The sequence below is a fragment of the Coenobita brevimanus genome, chromosome 73 (genome assembly GCF_032717465.1).
Source record: "Coenobita brevimanus isolate Jiangsu-jjx chromosome 73, ASM3271746v2, whole genome shotgun sequence".
In the NCBI taxonomy this organism is placed as follows: domain Eukaryota; kingdom Metazoa; phylum Arthropoda; class Malacostraca; order Decapoda; family Coenobitidae; genus Coenobita; species Coenobita brevimanus.
In genome coordinates this window covers 4,959,775-4,978,691 of record NC_137026.1, presented here as the reverse complement: position 1 = coordinate 4,978,691, position 18,917 = coordinate 4,959,775, and positions in this window count along the sequence as shown.

Here is an 18,917-nt window from a genome sequence, read left to right as displayed (position 1 = left end):
CTCACCCCACCTTACAGTACCACACCCTCACCCCACCTCACAGCACCACACCCTCACCCCACCTTACAGCACCACACCCTCCCTTCACCTCACAGCACCACACCCTCACTTCACCTCACAGCACCACACCCTCACCCCACCTTACAGTACCACACTCTCACCCCACCTCACAGTACCACACCCTCACCCCACCTCATAGTATCATAAGAGATTTGAAGGGCAAAAATACTGGAAAACTGTTTAGGCTATGCAATGTCTCAACCACCATGAAGCAAAGGAGAGTAAATGATAAACAGTGCAGCATAACTCAGGCGCAGGTTTGGAAAGGTTACTGTGTGAACTGAGCTATATCTCCGTTTTTAAGATAGATACGGTACCAGGGAAGGAAGAGAGCCAGGAAGAGATACATTACAGAGACGAACAGACATTAAAAGAAGACTTGCTGTCAAAGGGTCAATAAAGTTGTAACCTTGCGATGTTTTTCCTCATGGTTCGGTACATCTGGTAATTTCCAAGAACTAAATTTCAGTAAGGAATCTTAAGAACGAAGCGTTCAGTAACCATAAAATTCCATCCATCCATCATTCCATCCTTTAAAGTCCCAATAGGAGCGTAGGGGTCCAGAGCTACGCTATTCATGTCCCTGTATTTAAAGCGAGGGTAACAAGCCCCACACTCCTCTGAGCGGCATTATGTGAGGAAGGAATCCCAACCTTTGCGGCCTTCAGTCGTTTGGAGCGCCATAACCCACTAGACTACCAGCTGTCATCTCGTTATATGGTTACACTCCAATGTAGAATATAGTTTTCTCAGTTGCAAAGAAACCATTTGGCCTGCCTTTCAGTGCAGAGTCACCTTCAGGTTACACTACATCGAGCGAGTGGATGAGGAGTACCAATACACAATGGATGGATGGATGGATAATAATAATAATAATGGTAAAAGATAATAATAATAATAATAATAATAACAGTAAAAACAACAATAACAATAATCATCATCATAATAATGATAATAATAATAATAATAATAAATAATAATAATAATAATAATAATAATGATAATAATAATAATAACATCAATAAAAATCAAGGAACATAGAACACGCCTTTTCATGGCAACAGGATTTACAGTAAAGTATCTCAGCTCTGGGAAGTATTTCAGAATGTGAAGCCAAGAGAGAGTAACACTAGCCCTCTCGCTGACAGTACATTATGCACGGTGGTCAGACATGCAACACTGCCACTGACGGGAGGGATGGAGGGAGAGGGAGAAGGAGAAGAAGGAGAAGGAGAAGGAGAAAGAGAGGGAGACGGAGTCGTGTACACATACCTCGCAGACCTCTCGATGTTTATCAGTTTCCCCCATCGAACCTGTAGGCGTTATAGCATCTTAACGTCAGGTGTTCCAGGTGCTCCAAGCCAAGGCATAGTGAGATAATTCCGGGAGCGTCAGCTAGCGTGGCCGATTTCCCGGGGTCCACCAACTTCACATCCATATGGGACTGGGATTGGAGCTACAGCCGTTACCACCACCACCATTACTACTACTACTACTACTACTGCTACTGCTACTGCTGCTGCTGCTGCTGCTAGAAAATGCCATCGTGTAATTAGCTGTCAATATTGTGTCAAGTAAAAAGTTAGACATAAACTCGTCTCTGATTACTTTTGAAGCTCGTTGTAGTTCCGAGATAAATAAGTTTGTTTTTGCTTCCTCCAGACGATTTTATTCAGCCTACCAAATCCCACATTTAGTAAAGGGATTAATTAACAGACTGAGATGCTTCCCAGTGCAAATTAAAATCGCGTGACGTTAGCTAGCTGATGGGTAAACGAGACTCTTCGTTCCCTGAGGCTTAGTGGTTAATTCTAGATGGCTTTCAACCCCCTCATACCTCGGGATGCTCTCTACAGGAGAATCAAATCGCTTGTCATTAACCAAATTAGTTTTGCAGGATGATCAACGACTTCAGAATCTTTTCCCCGTCTTGCGTTCTTTCGTCAAAAACAGTTCATGGTTACGAGAGGACAAGTGGATGGAGGGAAAATTGCCATTGCTGTTATCTGTTGTGGATGGAAGGACAAAAAAAAAAAAGAAAGAAAGAAAGAAAGAAACAGTAGAAACTTTCCCTGTCTCCATTTCATCCTGTGAAGCGAATCATGGTTACGAGATGGAATCGATCGTACGGATCACGATTACGAGAAGGAGTCGATCGTACGGATCACGGTTACGAGAAGGAATCGATCGAGCGGATCACGATAACGAGAAGGAATCGATCGTACGAATCACGGTTACGAGAGGAGTCGATCGTACGAATCATGGTTACGAGAAGCGGTCGATCGTAAGTATGTTCGACTATCCCAGCCCTGTGTCCAATAGATCCCGCAAAGGAAAGGTTGTATCAAATATATCAGTTTCGAGAAATATCTCCTGATCTAAATTTAATAACATGAAATCGCAAGAATAAAATTAAGGATCGCGTTTTCCTAATCAGTCCCATGATACCAGGTAAATTTCTCTGCTGTGAGTGTATATATACCTGACACACAGCCGCTGGTTCCTGGTTATCATTGCTTAATATATTTAGAACTTGTGGGCGAGGCGTCATCACACCTGTCCCACCTGTGACTGGCAGGTACACAAAACCCAGCCTCCCCTGTCCCTCGTCCCCTCCTCTTTTTTCCACACCCTTCCCCCTCCCCACCCTCGTTTCCCCACATCTCCCTTACCCTTCCCTCTTTACCCCACACCTCCCTGCTCCTTCCCCAAACTTTCCCTGCCCTATCAAAACACCCAGGTAACTGAAATATGATTAGTACTGTGGTCTTTGTTATGTCAGTGTGGTTGGTGCATCTGGCCGCATGGGTCCTCTAAACATTATATGAAACTAGTTTACTGCTATAGTACTTCTAGGCTAACTCAAATTTCCTTAATCTCTTATATTTCCAGAATCGATAGACAGTTGTAAATGCTTCGTTCGTTGTGTTAGATGCTTTAATGATTTAGATATATGTTTCTGTCAAGTGTATGTTCTATTGATTTAGCGAGCGTGATAGCTTGAAGGTTGCTTAATGATGGATGAAATTAGTTGCAGTAGAAGTAAGTTGGTTGGTCTATAAATGCACGCTGTGACCTGGCGGGAGCTTGATCCAGGCCCGTAAAACACCAGAAACATGCACCTCGTGGCAACAAGATGCCACGGTAAGTTGTGTGGTTGTTGCTTGTTGTGGTGGTGGCCGTGGTGGTGGCGGCGTTGTTGTTGTTGTTGTTGTTGGTGGTGGTGGTGGTGGTTCATGTGGACGAGAGCTAGGTGGATTGCCTAAAATTGCCCATTTCCTGCACTTCACTATCCTTCATGCGGGCAGTAGAGAGGATAATAAAGGATGCTTATAAACTGGGCAGTGGAGCCGCTCGGACACATCAGTGCCACCACGTGAAGGCACCCAGCTCCAGCGCAGATCAGATAGGAGAAAATGATACGTAGGAAAAACAGAGAATACCTCACCACATCTGGGTTTGGTCATTCTCTTGGAGGTTTTTCGATATTTTTGGTCTCATTCTTTTATCCCTCTCCACATCGCTCCTCTCTTGCCCTGTCCTGGCTGGCTGGCTGTCCGTCTGTCGCTGTCTCTGTCTGTCTCCTTTTCTCACCGTTGCCAAACACTGGCAGACGATGGATTCTTGAAAAACGAAAGAGTAACTGATCTCAAGATGCCACGAAAATCATCCGACTTCCTTCAGAGAGAGAGAGAGAGAGAGAGAGATTCCTGGGAGAAGTTAGCAAAGAATCCCAGCATTTCTTTGGGTGTGTTGTATACAGTCAGAGTTTACTTTGTTCCTTGTTTACGATCCTTCCTTCAGACAGACAGACAGACAAACAGCAAGACAGACAGACAAACAGCAAGACAGACAGAAAAACAGCAAGACAGACAGACAGACAGGCAAGACAGACAGGGGTGCAAGAGAGAAGCCGGGAGGAGGTTGATAATGTAGAAGTGTAACAGGAAGGTGTAGAACAGAAAAAAAACAGAAAAAAAGGGGGGGGGGAGTAGATTAGAAAGACAGACCGACAGGGAGGCGCGACAGACAGAAAAGACAAAAGCTGGGGTAAGAAAGATAAAGAGAAGCCAGACAGCCAGACAGACAGAAGTGCAGTGGAGACAGATATACAAGAAAGAGAAAGGTGGGTGGGGCGGCGACAGACGAGCACGACAGACAGCGACAGTGGCCAGGGAGACAGACAAAACAAACAGACAGGGAGGCTAGACAGACAAACAGGCAGACAGACAGGAAGGAGAGAGAGAGAGAGAGAGAGAGAGAGAGAGAGAGGGAAGCGAGGATAATACTGATAACAAATGCGAAGAGAATGGTCAGAAATGCTCTTGGAGAAAATGGAAAAACAGCATCCAGGAGGAGGAGGAGGAGAAGGTGGAGAAGGAGGAGGAGAAGGTGGAGAAGGAGGAGAAGAAGGAGGAGGAGGAGGAGGAGGAGGAGAAGGAGGAGAAAATAAGAATGAAGGGAAGCGTTCGAAGAGAAAACGATGAAGAGGAATGAAAAGGAGGAGAAGGAGGAGGAGGAAGAGAAAATGATGTATCAGGGAAAGAGTAAAAGAGACTGAGAGGAAGAAAAGGAAAGAAGAAAGAAGATTAAGATGGTAAAAACAACCGAGAAGGAGGAGAAGAGGATAATGAGGGAAGGTGAAACGAGGAAATGAAGATAATACAATAGAGAACGAACGGGAGAAACGGAAATACTTGGAGAAACGTGGGATAAAGAAGAGGGAGAGGATGATGTGAAGATGGAAATGACAGCAGGAGAGCCAACTGAGGACAGCTGTGAGCAGAGGCGCACCCAGGAATTTTCTAAGGAAGGTGGGGCCCATTTGCCAGTTTTTCATGTTTTGCTGTCATTGAAATAAATATATATAAATTTTTAAAGGACCCGGAGAGCTAAAGGGGGGGTCCAGGCCCGGTGCCCCTCCCCCCAGGTGCGCCCCTGGCTATGAGGAAATGACGAGAAAGCTTGGCAAGAGTAGAGGAAATGAGGGAGGAAGAAGAGAGTTGGGAGGATGGGAAAAAGTGAAATGAAGATGAACAGATAAGAGAAAGGAAAGAGGATAAAAACTAACTAAATAAAAAGGAACTGAATAAATAAAAAAAAAAAAGGAGTCAAGGGTGAAAGGAGAGAGATGAGAGAGAGGTGGAAATGAAATGTAAATTGCAATAGAAAATTACAATATAACCATGAGAAATGAGAGAGAGAGAGAGAGAGAGAGAGAGAGAGAGATAGGGGGGGGGAGGCAAAAACAGTGAACGCCATATAAAAAATAAAGCGAGAGATGAAAGACAGGGAGGAAAATAAAAGGAGCACGAGGAGGAGAGGAAAACTTGGAACGATGCCGCAAAAGAGAGAGAGAGAGAGAGAGAGGGAGAGGACGATATAAAGACAGCAAAAAAGAGATCAGAGAAAGGCCGAAATAAAGCGAAAAGAGTTAATGACAAAGGGAGAAAAGAGGAAGGTAAAAAAAAAAACGTTTATGACAAGGTAAAACTGAGGAAGACAGATAAAATAACAGCAACAGGAGATCGACAGTGCAATATTAACACTCCTAGACTCCATGCAAAGGAATTCTCTGACAGGAATAGTGGAGAGTGTGGTGTTAGAATCTGTTAATACTGAGGGAAATTCTCAGGTGCAATAGAGACCAAGGAATAAGAATCTAGGTATAAAAAGAAGCCAGCACTAAGAGCCAGGTCCTTATAACCCCCTTTGTAACGTAGGGACCCGAGGCTAGGCTAGGGTAGGTGACCAGGCTACTTTCCTTGATGGCATTACAGTACGTGAGCGAGAACCCTCCAGTCACCTATGGGGGATGGGGTCTACACACGTGGCTGACACTCCGACCGGGGCATCCTAACCACTGCACCACCAAACGGAGACTCCAGGAAATACACAGAAATTATACAGGAATGGGAAGCTAGAAATAAGACTTAGGGAAATAAGTTCGTATTCTAATGTATGCAGTAAAGATGCAACACCGGAGATGGTGAGGAGAATATGATATTACACTCAACTATATTCTTGGATAATAGACAGAATCTCTCTCTATCTCTCTCTCTCTCTATCCATCTACCTGTGTCTATGTCGAACAGTTATGAAGCTAATATGAAGGAATGAAAGCTATCATGTCCTCTCAAGATACCATCACTAAGCATCAGAAATCATTAACCTAGGTAGGTAATGTGGGGTCTCAGAAACCTCAGTCCCCGAAATTTGATTTTAAAAAATATGAGCATAAGGTCTACAGATCTGTCCGTCTCATTACCTTCCTGCCTAGTGATGCTCTTCATGGGGATGATGGGGTCATAGCTGTACCTGGCTCTGATTTTGCTCTATAGAGCCATTGGGGTATGTTAGACCCCAGATTACCTATAATGTAACCTCAATTGAGCCCTCTTGTGATTTTTTTATTTCAATTTGCTGTCTTTCTCCTTTTGTATACAGAAGGTCCCAACATCGGTCTACTGCAGGCCACCCAAGGAATCATTATATTACTTTTCAATTTTGCAAGATTTAATTTTAAAATTTGTATACCTAAAATTTAACCATTTTTGTATAAACTTTAAAAATATATATATATTTTTTCAATTAAACTTTATTTTTTCTGGCCCTATTTAAAGATAATGGGTTGAATTATTTGTGTATTGAAGCATTTTGTAATATCTCAAACGGAAGTATTTTTTTTTTATTTTTTTTCCGTGGGGTCCGTCAGACCCCACGTAACCTAATATAATAACAAAATCAAGATTACCTATCTAGGGTTATCTTTTCATGTTTATTTTTTCACCATAAAATGAAGCACTATATGGCCACGGCTATAAGATATATCCTAAATATATCCGGATGTATCAGAATATTCATTATTTACCCCTCCTCTCTCACCCTCCACTCCCAGACCGCTCGCACCAGAAATCAGAAATTCCAGGCTTGAATTTCACTGCTGAGGGTTTAGGTGTCTGGCTGGCGAATTCTTGATGTTGAGGCGGGTCATTCTGGTGTCCACCTCCTGTCGCCGCAGGTTTAAAGACGCCCTCTGCCTTATTCACCACACCGGGTATCATACACCAGGTCTGGAATACATACACCAGGCTAGGTATATATACGATACACCAGGAATATATACGCTACTCCAGACCAGGAATATATACGCTACACCAGGCCAGGAATATATACGCTACACCAGGCCAGGAATATATACGCTACGCCAGACCAGGAATATATACGCTACACCAGGCCAGGAATATATACGCTACACCAGGCCAGGAATATATACGCAACACCAGGCCAGGAATATATACGCTACACCAGGCCAGGAAAATATACTCTACACCAGGCCAAGGATATGCTATACCACACTATGAATATATAAGTAGCCAATTTCCATGTTATATGCACCTATATTTTGTCCCTTCATTTTGCTACGAAGGGAAAGGAAGATTCGTGTCTTTATATATCGCTGTTTCTGTCTTTCAACGATTTTATTTAGCCTGGGGGAAGCTTATTTTGATTCCTTATTTACGTATTCACTCGTATTTACTTCTGTCTCACTTCTATTGACTTTTCGTACTGGGTTATTTAGCTGTTTCGTGTTGTACTAAAACTGACAATTTAAGCAGGTGCATATGAGTTATGTGTCTTGCAAATTTTCACACTCTGGTCTGTTTTTTCGTCAGGTAAGGAAGCTTCCTGGCACCTCTTCCTTAGCGATTTATTTCCAATCTACCCATTAATATCCCCCCTCTTCTTTTTTGTTGTTGTTGCATATATCTCTTCAATGTGGATATAGACTGCATGAACAACACACAAGAAGACAGCAATGGAGCAGAATCAGGAATAAATCGGTAAGGAACAGGTGTTTGTAAGCTTCCTAACCGCACCAGAATACCGCCCTTAATACATACTATTTAGAAAAACACGACAAACATTTAACCAATTGTCTTGTAAGAAAACTGAAGTCAGTGAAGTGAAAGGGAGGAAAGCCCAAGAAACAATAGGCCACCAGACAAACAACCCTCCCTCATATACTCTCCTCCCTTGCTCTTAGGCTCATGTTCTGGTCGGTCAAGGAAGCTCCCTAACACCTCTTCCTTAACAATTTATTTTTGCATATGACTGGTTAATATCCTGCTGTGCGTTGCTTATGCAGAATGTGGTGATATTGGCAGGATTTATTTAATAGAATAGGACTGCAAGGTGTAATGGGCAATATGAATCACTGAGGAGATGGTGTTTGGGCCTTGGACTCTCTTCTTTTAACCACTGCTATGCTACTTTCAGGGGTGTGGAGTCGGATTTAAAAAATTCCGACTCCGACGCCGACTCCGACTCCAGGAAATTTTAAGGTTGCGACTCCGACTCCGACTCCGACTCCGACTCCCCCCTCCCCCTCCCCCTCTTCTGCAGTACAGTAGTAGGCATACTGCATTACTTACAGATTTTCAAGTTTACTTCATCCATATTATTAGTGCAGGCTATATAATATCGTAAATTCGCGTTAAATCAATATTCCCACAAACACATCCCACAAATTGTGTCTTTGAAATGTCCTCCCACAAGAGCTCCCACAAAAGCCAATTTCTCCCGCAAATTTGTGGGAATTGCCCACGAAGTGGCACAGCTGGCCTGGCAGTGAACCCAAGTACTTTACACGAGAATTGATCACGTAAAGGAGTCGGAGTAGGAGATATTTTCACTGACTCCGACTCCAGTCAAAAGTATCTGACTCCTCGACTCCTGACTCCGACTCCAACTCCGACTCCACACTCTTAGCTACGTTTATTCTAACTTGGCCTAAAATTACCATCTCTCCACCTTGGATCTGAGTTGTAACAAAAACTAATGTCGGAATATGGTGCTAGTCACGAGGAAGTGCTATGGAAGTGAGACAGAGCCATAGCACTTCTTTTTTCCGACACTGAGCTACGTGAAGTTAGCTGCAAAAGGACAAAAAATCTAGGCCAAGTTGGAGTAAAATTGGTACTGTGTTTCTCACGGGTGGTAGATGGTGGCGACCATCATCCACTCACTTGATGTAGTGCTGCCTACTTTTTCCTTCACCTTTCTCATTCCTTTTCTGTGTCTGTCCTCCTCTCGTCCTATTTCCCCCACCTTTCCTGTCGCTTCTTATTACTCTTCCTTCCTTTTCAGGTGCCTTTACATGGAGTGACAAGCATAATGATTTTCTGTAAGCCAGGAAACCATTTACAACGCTAGGTGGTAACCATATTACCAACTCATACGTGCTTCCTACGTGTCAACAAGTGGGTTGGTGGAGGGTTAGTGCCCCTCCCCGTAAAACAACTACGGTAACTCAAAGATAAAAGCCAACACCCTACGGAATTATGGAGTCTGGCTAGAGATTAATAGATATATGGTTCTTACATTTCACTTAATCCGCTGAGAATGTATGAAGTAATTGAGGAATTAAAGGTATCCTCAAATACCCACACAACATTCAATTCTCATTGTGTCATTCCCACCCCCTCCTCTCTCTCTCTCTCTCTCTCTCTCTCTCTCTCTCTCTCTCTCTCTCTCTCTCAACGTCAGTCAATCAGACTGTCTCTTTTTATCTACTTATCTATCTATCTGTCTGTTTATCTATGAATCAGTCAACCTACCTACCTACGCACCTACCTACCAATTTATCAATCTATCTGTCTATCTATCTATCAATCTGTTTATGAATAAGTAAGTTATCAGTATATCTGCCCGTCTATCTCTCTCTCTGTCTATTTATCTATCGGTCAGTCAACCAATCTATCTATCTATCTCCCCCCCAGCACACAGACGAACCACCTTAGAATATGCCACCTTTTCCCACTACACAAAGAGCCAGAATTCCACTTCAGTCAGCTCACTGGGAAGGACGAGTGAGCTAAGTGAGTTTAATGCACTGGTGGGTAATTGGTGAGTGAGCTAAGTGAGTTTAATGCACTGGTGGGTAATTGGTGAGTGAGCTAAGTGAGTTTAATGCACTGGTGGGTAATTGGTGAGTGAGCTAAGTGAGTTTAATTAATGCACTGGTGGGTAATTGGTGAGTGAGCTAAGTGAGTTTAATGCACTGGTGGGTAATTGGTGAGTGAGCTAAGTGAGTTTAATGCACTGGTGGGTAATTGGTGAGTGAGCTAAGCGAATTTAATGCTCAAATGGGTAACTGGTGAGTGAGCTAAGTGAGTTTAATGCACTGGTAGGTAATTGGTGAGTGAGCTAAGTGAGCTTAATGCACTGGTGGGTAATTAGTGGGTGAGCTAAGTGAGTTTAATGCACTGGTGGGTAATTGGTGAGTGAGCTAAGTGAGTTTAATGCACTAGTGGGTAATTAGTGGGTAAACTAAGTGAGTTTAATGCAGGAGTGGGCAACTGGTGAGTGAGCTAAGTGAGTTTACTGCACTGATGGGTAATCAGTGAGTGAGCTCAGTGAGTTTAATGCACTGGTGGGCAGTTGATGAGTGAGCTACATGATCCAGCAGGCCTCAAAGTCCGGTTCAAAGTTGTAATCTAAGTGGCATCGGGAGCTTCTTAGCATCTCTTCCTAGGCAATTTATTCCTTATATTACACCTGAACGATTTTTTTAACATACCATTCACATCACTTTACTGTATAATCAACATCGACAAAGTACCAGACGGGGTGTTGAGATCTAGTGTGGAGAATTAATCGCAAAGAAATGGGTGTTAAGAAGCTGCCAGTTCCAGTTAGTTCATCCTAACCGCTAAACTCGGCTACTTGTTTCCGGCGAAGGTGGGTGGGGCAGGGGCAGGGGGGGTCATTCATCTTCGGTGGAGTTTTCATTTTTCGCCGTCTCGGGTCCTCGGCGAGGGATGGGGAGGGAAGGGGAGAGGGGAGAGGTGGAGGGGATAGGATGTTGAGAGAGAAGAGGAGGAATTGGGGGGAGAGAGAGAGAGAGAGAGAGAGAGAGAGAGGATGAACGAGGGAGCAAGAAGGAATGAGGGATGAAGAAGAAGAAGAAGAAGAAGAAGAAGAGAGAGAGAGAGAGAGAGAAAGAAATGAATTCCCCGAGCTAGGCAACTAAGGCCATATAGCCCCGCTGGGTTACAGGAGGGCGCTACCCCTCCCGGCAACGGTAGCCCGGGCGAGGCTCGAACTTGCGACCTCCCGATCACAAGCTCAGCGCGCTACCACCGTGCTACCGCCCCCCCAGAGAGAGAGAGAGAGAGAGAGAGAGAGAATGTAAAAGAAGAGGCTGACTGCAGAAATATAGAAAAGGGAGACAGAGAGAAAGGAAGAAAGCTGATAAAAGAAGAGAGGAACGAGAAGAGCCAGGAAAAGAGTGAGAAGTAGAATGGAATATTTGATAAGGCAATGGATGGATCGGTGAAGAGATAGTTGAGAGGAAAGAGGTTAGCGTATGAAAGGAGATGAAGGAGAGAGAAGGAAAAATACAAAGGCGACTGCTAACACTACTACGATGATAAGTCTGTCCTAAACTTAGTTAAATTGTCTCGTGGCCTTAAATAATAATAATAATAATAATAATAATAATAATAATAATAATAATAAAAATAATAATAATAACTTGGTAAGCTAGTGCAGAGTTTTGCTGAGGTCTGTGAGCGTCGTGCCTTGAGAGTATATGTGAAAAAGAGTAAAGTGATGGTTATTGAGAGAGAAGGTGACTCCCAGTGCGATGTCACAGTGAATGGAGAGAGACTGGAATTGGTGAGAGAATTCAAATACCTGGGTTCAGTGATAGAAAAGAGAGGAAAATATGAAAAAGACGTAGAAAGTAAAGTAACACAAGGAAGAAAAGTAGATGGTGCAATGAAGGCCTTGATAAGAAACAGAGGCTTGAGTGTTGCAGCTGCACGAGGCTTACATGAAGGAGTGTTAGTGCCAACTTTAACATATGGATGTGAGACTATGGTGTGGCATGTAAATGAAAAGTCAAGAGTAAGAACATTGGAGACAGGACTGCTGAGGAATGTATGTGAAGTACAGAGAATGGATAGGATACGAAATAATGTGATTCGTGAAAGATGCGGAGTGAGGAAGTCGGTGGACACCAGAATCGAAGAGAGTGTACTGAGATGGTATGGTCATGTGGAGATAATGGATACCAATAGAGTGGTGAAAATGGTATATCTGAGCGAATTTGAAGGAGAGAGGAGGCGAGGTAGGCCAAGGAGAAGGTGGAGAGATATGGTGGATGAATGTGTGAGGAAGGTTTGGAAGTCGGTGAGGCTAGGGAACTGACAAGAGATCAAACTGGCAGGATGAATGTTGTGAGGAGAAGTGCATGATTAGGGATTTGGCACCCCTTTTTAAAGTTGCAGCATCCGGATTGACTCAATGGGATATGTTTATGTGAAGCTACAGAACGTGGTGAATGTTTTTGGCGTATCCGATAGAGCCAGGATTCCGGGGGCTTGATGATGAGTGAATGGGAGCGTGGCTCACTGGATAGGGCAAATTTGGGCTGTCTGGACATTACTACTCCTCATCCTGCCCTAGGGTGGGAAGGGAGGTCCGGATGATGATTATCATTATTTCTAATTAATTGTTATCATTTATTAATAGTTGATAAAAAATGCCGGGAAGAAGCAAGAATGAGCTAAAAAGTCGTCCCCTCAGTTTACAAACCACACAGTCAAGACTCACACAATCACCACCCGCATCAATCAACCAAACACAGGGTCACTATCAGCCCCTCACACCGTCACCAAACTACTACAACTCACCCAGTTTCGCTCAGCCACTCACAGTCTCACTCACAAAACCACTCACATACGACCACATACTCCAAAAATATTAGAAAAACACACATAATAGTAATAGGCGGAAAATGTCAATGCAAAGGTGTTTTTAGTGATGTAAAGGAAGAGGTGAGAAACTTTAATTACTCTTGAGAAGAGTTTCAAAGATTCGAAGGGAGTATCATTTGTCTGTCTGTCTGTCTGTCCGTCTGTCTGTCTGTCTGTCTGTCTCTCTCTCTCTCTCTCTCTCTCTCTCTCTCTCTCTCTCTCTCTCTCTCTCTCTCTCTCTCTCTCTCTCTCTCACATACTGAAAAAACACAAACATGTACAGTACGCAGTGAAAACGTAATCTACACATACATGAAAGACTCCACTGAAAACCCCACACACAAATACTTACACAGGTCTACACGTGTTAATAAACAAACACTAGCGCACACAAACTTAACTATCCACAAACAAACAAAGAAAAACACACATGGGTATATTTGCAATTCATCTCATGATCATATACGTGATAACTCGCATCGAAGCTATTTGATAACACAGCATAGCATAAACACACACACACACACACACTATTTACAAATACATATTCATTTACAGAGAGAGAGAGAGAGAGAGAGAGCAATCAGAAGGCAGGGGAGGAAAAACGGAAAATAAGAGTTTGGTGGTGAAGGGTCGGGACCAACCTACCTCACATTTCCTCTCTTGGCTTTCATATTTTGTCATACTAAATCCTATCAACCTATACTCTTTCCACTCCTCGGCTGCAAATAATAGTGATGATGATGATGATGATGTTGATGAGGATGATGATGATGATGATGATAATAATAATAATGATAATAATAATAATAATAATAATAATAATAATAATAATAATAATAACAATAATAATAATAATAAGTGAAGGAGCGTTGTGGTGTGGATGTGGATGTGATGGGAAGCATTAGGAGAAACATACTGAGGTGGTTTGGCCATGTGGAGAGAAAGGAGAGCGAGAGACTGACGAGAAGAATGTACGCGAGTGAGGTGGAGGGGGGGAGAGGGAGGGTGAGGCCAAGGATGAGATGGAGGGATGGAGTGGAGAGATTTATGAGAGAGGGGGGGAAGTGAGATGGGAGCAGGGCAGCGAAATGGTGGGGGACAGGGTGACATGGAGGCGGTTTCCTTGTGGCCACCGCTTACGGGATTAAGGCGTCTGGCAGTAGATAGATAGATAGATAGAATTTGTCAATCATCAGTATCGTAATTCAGTGCCAATATTTCAACTCGGCAACTCAAAGCTTTCATATGATTTGGACCAAAATACGTGGAAGGGTTGAGGGATAGCAAAAGATGAAGATTTTTGATTCTGAGAACAATTGGCCATTTATCTAAATCGCGGGCCAGGTCAGTTAAAACGGCTTAAATCCGACTTGGACCTAACCAGGTGGGGCAACTGTGTGTATGTGTGTGTGTGTGTGTGTGTGTGTGTGTGTGTGTGTGTGTGTAAGAGGGCTAGGGATTTCTCTCTCTCTCTCTCTCTCTCTGCTAAATTCTTTCCCCATAGATGCTTCTCTTTCATTTTATGTGTCAGCCAAGTGACCTACCGTGCTCTAAGTGTAAAGGAAATGCAGTGGATCAGTAAGCTAACTTTTGCAACAGGCTGTAGGCTACAACTTGGCGACTGAGTCTGCTGTAGCCAACTTTTTATTTTTCCCATCAACACGGAAGTAATGCCCACATTTAGCTCTTTAATGGAATTTTAATCGTTGCCGGGAACGTTGTTTTATTAGCTGCCAGATATCAAAGAGGACAGAATTGGACTCTCGTGTGTGTGTGTGTGTGTGTGTGTGTGTGTGTGTGTGTGTGTTTTATAACCTCAAAATTTTGCCTGGCAGTGCTGGATACCCACGAATTATTTTTTTGCTATTAACATAGATCTCCAAAAGCATATCTACCTTTGAGCGCTTAACCGTCCGCCCATACGATAATTTTTTTTCCTTTATATCTGAAGAGAGCACCATAAAGGATATATGACAGAAATTACCTAATCCCTAAATGTTTCAGGTCGGTTGGTCTAACAGTCAAAATGGAGAAAGGCCATCAGTTGTAAAGAGTATAAAAAGAATACTGGCAGCAGAAGAGGAAGTGTAGTTGAAGACTGCAGATTATCCTTGTATAGAAAATGTAAAAATAAAGTGACATGAGCATTTATAAAGCAACAATCTCTCTGTAAGTGTCACTTCTACTACTTTTTCATGACCTTCATCTGTAACTTTATCTTATTATAGTTTGAGTTTCAGGCATGTCACTTTTTCCCCACAAATTCAAAGCACTTGCATTAACAAGACCGTAAACAGCTCCTCAGTAACCACCAGGCTTTTTGTGGGGGTAGTGCTTCCTATCTCTTCCTTCATCTTTGTCATTCTTTTCCTGTGTCTGTCCTCCTCTTTTCCTACGTCTTTCATCTTTCTTATCACTTATTACTCTTCTTTCCTTTCAGGTGGTTTTACATTCAGTGACAAGCCTAATGGTTTCCTGTAAGCCAGGAAAACATTTACAACACTGAGTGATAACCATAAACCAACCCACACGTGTTCCCTACGTGTCAACAAGTGGATTGGCGGAGGGTTAGTGCCCCTTTCCGTAACGCAATTAGCTCAAAGTCAAAAGGCCACTCCTTTAGAGATTATGGCGTCTGGCTACAGATAGATAAACAGAACTTTTGTAATTGTGTACTGTGTAGTGTAGGAGAAACTTTACATACCTGATTTTTTGTACAAAGTTTGCAAACGCACGGCAGCAAGAACGGAAAAAAAAAAGGAAGGAAATTCGGATCATGCATTTCCTTCCAAGAGGAACTAAAACTGAAATTATATCCCATGAATTTTTCGACACAAATGAAGCAAAAGAAAAAAGAATAGGTGGGGGGAGGGTTATCAATAATCCACAAGAACGACTTTACTCTTCGCTGGCAAATTTGTACCTCGTGTTGACATAGGAGTTATAACAAGCGTAGCATTAATTGAAGCGAGCAAACAGCCTGGCCCGGATTGCCCTGACAAAATATTCATAAAGCATATATGTCATTTCTGCAGACCACATGTTTCTCTTACTAATTAATCCCTTCATTCCACCACCATCCACTCACTTGATGCAGTGCTACCTTCAGTTATTCTTCAACGAGTGACAAGTCAAATAAATCAGTGAACCCCGGGAAACTATGTCACTTCTGCAGATCACATATTTTTCTTATTAATTAATCCCTTCATCCCACCACCATCCACTCACTTGATATAGTGCTACTTCAATTATTATATGTCAATTCCACAAACCACATATTCTTCTTAGTAATTAATCCCTTCATCCCACCACCATCCACTCATCTGATATAGTGCTACCTTCAGTTATTATATGTCACTTGCGCAAAACACATATTTTTCTTACTAATTAAACCTTTCATCCCACCACCATCTACTCACCTGATGCAATGCTACCGTCAGTTACATGTCACATCCGCAAAGCACATGCTTTTCTTATTAATTAATCCCTTCATCCCACCACCATCCACACAAATGTGTAGTGCTATCGTCAATTGTTATGTCACTTTCGTAGACCACATGTTTATCTAAGTAATTAGTCCCTTCATCCCACCACCATCCACTCACCTCGATGAAGTGCTACCTTTAGTTATTCTTCAACGAGTGTCAAGCTAAATAAATTCTTGAAACCCAAGGAAGCTATTCATTACGATGGATGCTAACCGTATAAGCAAATGGATACTTGGGCAGGTATTCTCGTCAAGTAATGAAGCCCCCTAACACCTTTTCCTAAGCGATTTTTTGTTGTTGATTACACATTACTGTCCTGTGTTACATAAATCCTCCCAACATCGCCATACTCTGCATAAATAAATGATGATGATGATAATGATAATGATGACTATTATTTTTATTATTATTATTATTATTATAATTATTATTATAGTCATTTTTATTGTTATTATTATTATTGTTATTATTATTATTATTATTATATTATTGCTATTAGTGTATAAATCATCACCAATCGACCCAGCTGATTTCACCCTCTCTGCTAGTCGCTAAAAAAAAAAAAAAAAAAAAATGGCGCTGTTTTGCTGGCCGGATTGATAAAATTTTGAGGCGGTCATTTTCGGCTGCTGTTCATATTGGTTCCCTGTTGTCATGTCCATTTTATTTACAGTCGGAGGCAAAAATTTCATCTGGCTACTCCACTGCGTTTACAGTATTTCACACTTCCGGCATGTCCGGCATTTTCCTCCCTGACATCACAGGAAAGAAAATCACCTAGGGGCAGAGAAGCATGCCAAGCCTCTCTCAGCTTAGGGATATTAGCCAGCGGAGGAGAGTGAGAGGCAGAGGAGGTGACATTTTAGTGAACGTTTAGTATTAGTGGAAAAAGAATCATTCTACTCCTCTCAGCTTAGGAATATTAGCCAGCAGAAAGAGGAAGTGAAATATTAGGCGATAATCTGTAACAGAATCACATATGGACTGAAATTACATCAATTTGTAAGAGATTATGAGTTAAGAATGATACGATGCGTCTCTGAGAATATAAGCCAACAGAGGAAAGTAAGAGGTGAAAGAGGTGAAAAATCAGACCACCTTCATAAGAGAATTATCTGAGGATACAGCCATGCCAAACTTCCCTCAGCTCAGGAATATTAGCCAGCAGAGGGAAGTGGGAAACGTGATGTAGAGGATCCACTGCAGGAGGTGAAACTCCCGGGCGGAGAAACATACAGGAAAGAGCTTGAATTCTTTACACTCTAACATTTCGAGCAGACCAGGGGCCGGATACTCAAAACGTTTAACGGCGCCTTTTGTGCCAAAGGCGCCATTACACATCGTCTTTTCGTGAAAGGCTCATACTCAAAACCTGCTGGGCGAGGCCATGTTGGAAAACATGGCTCGTTAGCACCTTATGGGACCGGCAGGGTCGTGGGAGCCCTAGCGAGCAAAAGGCGCCTTAACTGGACAACACCCAAGAAGTCGTGGATGATGTGTGTGGTGCTCCTCATTACCTTATTTAGAGTGGAATGGTCTGCGTCAAAAGTAGTTACTGGGTAGCAAGATATCATATTCTAGTAATAATGACGTAACTGGGGAATATGTTTGGTATGGGGATGTAGTCAACTCGGCGGTAGAGTCACATACTGTGTAATGCTGTTTCTTCAATACATTTAGCCATAATTCAAGCTGCACCAACGTGTATTTAATGTTACAGTTGTTTGCACAGTGCATATAGGTATTTATATTCAGCAATATATTAACAGTTCAGTGTGATTTCTGTTGGATCAGTCGCTCCTAGCGTAAGCCTAACCCACCAGCTTTAGCTAAAGGTAATGCAGTACTTCAGTTAATAGTATTTGAATGTTTTCAGTGTTCATCCTAACAGTTACTGATCCAAAGCAAGTCAGGTTGCCTATTTGCAGGTAATTTTTTTTATTCCAGGGATGTGTGGAAAATGTAATTTTATGAAAACCCTAGTGATTTTGTGAGATAGATTTTAACTTAGGTTGGGCTGACAATGGCTATATTAGTATAAATGAAGGTTCTAGTTAGGTGAGGTTAAATTACAATATTTTAGAAGGGTTAGGTTAGGGTACATAATGTTAGAGTAATGTTAGGTTTGGTTAGTATAGGTTTGTTTAATAAAAGTTATGACTAGGTTACGGTAAGATGCACAAAGCATAATCTAAATTAATCTAATCTAATCCAACCTAGCAATATTCAACCAAACCTGACTGAAATCTAACCAAAATCATCCCGGTCTAAAAATCCATTTCACAGATTGACTAGTGATTTCACAAAATGACTATTTTCACAGATTTCCTGTAACATTATAGGTTATAACCTGTTTTTTTTTTTTTTTTTTTTTTTTTTTTTTTTACTGTGGTTGCTAAGTGAGTACTGTGAAGAATGTGGTTAGGAATGAAGATTATGGCAGTTTAACTTTGGCTTAGCTGGCACTTTTTTTTTTTTTTCTTTCTTTTTTGGTCAGTCACCTTTCCCCCTTAGTGGTAGGTGGTGGCGACCATCATCCACTTACTTGATGTAGTGCTGCCTACTTCTTCCTTGGCCTTTATCATTCTTTTTCTGTGCCTAC